Source organism: Nicotiana tomentosiformis, chromosome 9 (genome assembly GCF_000390325.3).
Source record: "Nicotiana tomentosiformis chromosome 9, ASM39032v3, whole genome shotgun sequence".
In the NCBI taxonomy this organism is placed as follows: Eukaryota; Viridiplantae; Streptophyta; class Magnoliopsida; order Solanales; family Solanaceae; genus Nicotiana; species Nicotiana tomentosiformis.
Genome location: NC_090820.1, coordinates 52,725,005 through 52,730,433, shown reverse-complemented (window position 1 = coordinate 52,730,433; position 5,429 = coordinate 52,725,005). Strand labels below are relative to the sequence as shown.

At 37.4% G+C, this 5,429-nt stretch overlaps 1 long non-coding RNA gene across 1 annotated transcript; it reads left to right on the top strand.

Moving 5' to 3' along the window:
- Nucleotides 1–1,369: 1,369 nt before the first annotated feature.
- Nucleotides 1,370–3,996, top strand: LOC117275788 (uncharacterized). Its single transcript, XR_011411175.1, has 3 exons — nt 1,370–2,433; nt 2,512–3,136; nt 3,233–3,996. It is a non-coding gene; the product is annotated as an uncharacterized lncRNA (long non-coding RNA).
- The last annotated feature ends 1,433 nt before the right edge of the window (nt 3,997–5,429 follow it).

The window sequence follows — 5,429 nt, the reverse complement described above, 5'->3', positions numbered from 1 at the left end:
ACATAATACAATTATCCCAAATAAACTAACTCCTAAGGGGTAATTCCCCCACATAAAATTAGGTAAGATACTTACCTCAACTAGGCCAACTCAACCCTTGGAAATAGCTTTTCCCCTAAAATTCGCTTCCTCGCGGTTCAAATCTAAACAAAATTAAGTTAATATTATCACACAATGCAAGGAAAAATAATTACAATAGATAAAGCTATGATCTTTAAACTTTCCCCAAAAAGACAACAAAAGTCAACCCGGGGATAGCCCTGCCAGACCTGGATCCAAGGGTAGATTTCGACTACCCATAACCCCAAGAGTCCATATATATGATTACTTTCAAAATCCAAGTCCAAATCAACTTTCAAATTTAATTTCTCATTTTTCAAAAACATGACAAATTTCCCAATTTTTCCTCTTTGATTCACATGATTTTGATTTTAAATCTAAGATATATTGATAAAATAAAGTTAGAAATTGATTAGAATCACTTACCCAATGTTTTCAGATAAAAATTCCATTTCCAAATCGCCTCCTACCGAGTCTAGGATTCTAAAATGAAAGAATATGTTAAAAAATCATACTCTCACCCCTTATGACCAGCTGTAGATGTCACATTTGCGACACATGGTTCGTATTTGCAAACCCTCGCAATTGCAAATCAGGGATTGCATTTGTGAACCCTGATAGCCTCAACAAAAGTCGCAATTGCAACAAAGGCTTCACAATTACGAAGCTGGACACTATCACAAATGCGACCAAAATTAAATTCTAGACCCGATAGCTAAAAGTCAACCTACGGTCAAAATTTTTAACTTCAAATTGCCAAAATTTGGCAAAACAACACATTTCAACCTACAGACTTCCGAATTCAATTTCGGGCATAAGCCCAAGTCCAAAATTACGACACAAAGTTATCGGAGTCATTAAAATACAATTCCAGAGTCACTTTCACAAAAGTCAAAGTTTGATAAATATTTCTTACTTAAGATTCTAAGCCAAGAATCAAAGGGTCCAAATCAAATCGAAATGAAACTAATCAACCCCGTAAGTCATAAAATCATAAACACACATGCGTGAAGAATAAAAAGGGAAAACGTGGCGTAATTATACAAAATAACCGGTCGGGTCATTACACATATTCTTTGGAGGGGTTGCTCTGAATCGAAACTATTTGTCCCTGTCGGTTATCATTGCTTCCAGAACATTCCATCTCTTATGACTATCCATATGCTAGCCTGAATGGGAATGTCTCTCTAGGCACTGATTTAGAGATTCTTTACCACGTGTCATCTTCTAATGCATCCACAAATTTTGTTCATATTTTACCAATATAGATAGCCCCCCACTTTTTGAATAATTTTCAAGTAGTATCCAATAGTAGAAGAGTGTTTCAGGCGGAAAAATGAAGTGTGTTTGATACTATTGCACTGAATCAGAAGAAAAAAGCATCACTTCCGCTTAATTCCTGTGGCATGATGCAAAATGTGAAGAAGAAGAATCTCTAGTACTGAAGAGGAAAGGGAAGAAATCCCTTTCAACAAGTTAGAAAGATGAACAAGAGTCTTTCGCGGGAAAAAGAAAAGAAGACAAGGACAAGATGACGTTGAATCATCTACTACCACTTAGAGGCCTACCGTTTCCAAAATTGTGCCCAAGAATATGAGTGCTAAGAAAAACTACATTTTTGAAGACCAAATGTCTCTTCAAATTGGGAATCGGAACTTATCAGTGATGGAATTTGCTTTGGTAATTCGGGCAGAAAATCTTTCTGCTGTCCGAGCTGAATTTTTGGGGTAAGGATGTTCACATCCTCCTTGCTGAAGAAGATGAACAAGTTACTAGTTACCGGGTTGGTCACTCATTTATATATACATTTTGTTAACCCTCGCGTTTAAGCTGATGGTTGATCACGTTATCGAAGATATGTGTAGGAAATACGACATTTGCCTTGCCCAAGTGGGTCTGAATATGTGAAGGTTCATGGCATACCTCCACTTTTGGCCTCTAGTGTTGGATAAAATTTCACCCTCCAAAATTTTTGCCATCTTCACTCTTCGAAATTTTTCTGGGTGGAGTTTTCATCGCCACTAAATGGGGTACACGCTACCTAGTTTTAGTTGACGAAAACCATGATCGAGGGTGTACGAATATTTCGTGGTCATTCCCAATGAGGACTTGATTAAGCTAAGTGGGCATCTCTTCCCGAAGAGGTGGAATATAAAACGTAAGTATTCTTCAAACTTTATTTTTTTTGTATTCTTTTATTTTTGCCTATTTGGATTGTAACTTTTGTTTTTTTAAACTACATCCAACCCATAGATAATTGGAAAAGTCCCCTATATCAAGAGGCAGGTAGAAAAAATACTGACCACTCTACTATTGAATCTAGGACCTGGAAGGCGATCTCGACTATAACTAAATGGAGGGACAAAAACCATGGTACAACCGCTTCCTTTCTGCTTTATTATCCTTTACCCTTACAAATTCCAACTTCAATCCTTTTTTATTTTCATATAGGTCTCTTTCTGAGATACGATAACCCTCAGCCCGTATTGAGCTTCCAAATTTTGATAAAGCTCAAGAATAAGCTAGAAAATCGATAGCATACAAAAGGAAGAAGGTTGCTTCTTCTACCACTGCTCCAAAGGATGTCCCGATTAGCCCTCCGCCAAAGGTGAAGAAAGAATCTTGAAGTAAGAAGGAGAAATCTGAGGAGGTTGGAGTAGTCCTCTAGTTACCTCCCCCAGCTGTTCATTCTCGCCTTCGGTATGAATTTGAGGGTGACTCTACAATTGCTGTCATTGTAGCGATAGATAAAGGCAAGACTCTAGAGGAGGGACTGACTGTGATTTATACCATTTCAAATTCGGAAGTAAAGGATTTACATGAGTTACTGGTCGGGGACAATAACCTTGAATATGTCCTTATTTTGAATTCCCCAAGCCAGTGGAGCAAGTTATTAGGTCTTAATTGGGTACTAGTCAGACCATTACCATCAAGATACCCGCTGATGTCAATTTCCTTTCGTGGCCTAAGAGATTTCCCCATGGCTGCACCACATGATCTGGCCTCTTGAGAGTGAGTGGATGAACAAGGTCTCTATGACTGCCCTAGTCAATTATGTAATGACTCCTCCTTTAAGGTAACTTTCTCACCTGATTCATTTTTCTTTCATAATATAAAATCATCTTTGCTAATCAATGCTCTGCCTTTGCATGGCAACTTGGTCTCCATCTAGGCCTCAGATAGGATCATGAAGCTAGAGGCTTCAAACTTGGAGTTTTGTGTGACTAAGGAGATATGCAAATCCAAGTGTTGAAATTATGCCAAGGAAGCCTCTGAGGAGAGAGTCGAAGCTATTGTAAAAGAGCTTTAACAAATGCAATAAACTCTGGAGTAGAGGGATAAAGTTTACTCCATCGAACTCTCTATTGCTTTGAAGAGGGTTGAAGAACTTGAAGCCCTCATGAAGCAAAAATAAGTATACTAAGCTGAGCTCATCACCGAACACTCTCGGATTAGTGCTTAGAAACTTCAATTGGAAGACCGATTCAGGAGTTGGAATCTACTCTTAAATCTTTGGAGTCTGAGAAGCTAGGCTTCATTTCAAGCATACAAGTGCCCTTAGTTACCTCAAGCTTCAGTCATCTATTGAAGTTAACTTTGACAAAGTGGCATTCCATTTAAAGGCTTTGAAGGATGCTCAAGCCAGAATTCCTAATATATCCAAGGGGATTCAAAAGGTTGAGGCGGTAGTGGAGGAGGCTCGACGTCTTATGAGTTCATCTTCCTATGGAAACTCATAAGAACATTCTTCAGGAGAGGATGAATCTCTAGAAGCGCTACATAAAAAAATGGTGAAGAAGAGATTAGCCCTGCTCCCTCGTCTGCCAAGTTAGTTAAGCCCAACTGTAGCCTCATCTTCTTAGATTGTTGCTCCAGACTCATCACCTCGGGAGCGAAGTGATCTTGAAGATGTGTTTTCCTTTTATAACATATGTATAGTCCTATATTTAGATTTTTTTTTTCTAAATTAAAAATACATTCGGTTTTAACTTCTTTGCCTTTAGTCATAAGGTCTTTCATACATAGAATTATTTTCTTTCTCTCATTCAACACTTTCAATTTTAAGAGTCCAGTTAAGTAGTGATACTTAGTCTCGTAAACTTAAGATCTCTTTTAGTCTATAATTTCTGGAATGATGACTTCAGAATTGACGTATAATATATCTAAGATAAAAGTAAGGTTGTTTTATGTATTTATTGCGTCTGAATTATGATGTCTCATCTTCACTTAGGGGAAAATATGGGTGACTAAACTAGAGGGGACCATAAAGGGACATTGAACCCGATATAAAGTATATGAAAATATACTAAGTAAAGCAGAGCACCGGTCCTCGAGAAAATTGTCACTACCCAAATCTCACCAAGTCGTGATGCCACCTAACCCAACCCGTTAGGTAAGCTAAACAATATAAGATGCTTATTTAACAAGAAATCATCATTAATAATAAATAAGAATGCGAAGTTAATACAACTATACCAAGGACTAGCAGTAAAAGTCATGAGCGACTAAGAATAAGATTACAACTGTGATTTTGAAGAAAGATACATTATCTGTTCGAAATTTACATGAATAGAAATACAAGTCCTAAACTACCATGAACGAGTGGTAGCTTATATATGAAATGTTGGTATAACTTCTGTCGCGTCCCGTTTTCTCGTGAAAGTGAGTTTCGATGTGTGACAACTCTTTTAAATGGACATTAAAATAGAAGAGTCACCTCCTAATGATTTTGAGGTGCGTTAGGGCACCTATTTGCAAATAACTCTGTTTTAACAAGTCTGTGTCACCAAAGATCTAGTAAGGGCTAATTACCTCAAAGAGTAGGGGTTAGGCACTCTTTGAGGTCCACAACTGCGAGTCCCAGCCGAATTTAACGCTTTGAAGGGATTATTCGAACTATAATTACTCTTATATGGTCATATAATTTAAATAAGAGTGGGGAATCTAAATTTACAAGACGAAACAAATTGCACATAGGAAAGGAAAGTGGATTATACATTTATAAACAATTGATACAATTTTTAAAGATTACAAGATATACCCTAATTTAATCTAAGTTTAAACAAGCATACAAACAATAACTGTGATGGGGGGTCCTAAGTTTTTTAGCCTAAAGTATCACCCCGTGCAACATAAATAATACTTTGCAACTTTATAAAAGGTAAGGGCTGCTCATATTATTCAGGAGGCACATACTATTATCTCTTTCTACCCAATTACTATCTCAAAGTTGTTTACCTAAAGGCGTTCTAGTTCAATTCTAAATCGTGTTATATGTGTGCTTTACCCGTGCCATGCCTATGGTCCAGGAGGCTTTGGACCTACTACTTTGGTAGTTCTATACTTCCCTTAGGATGATCAGAAATGAT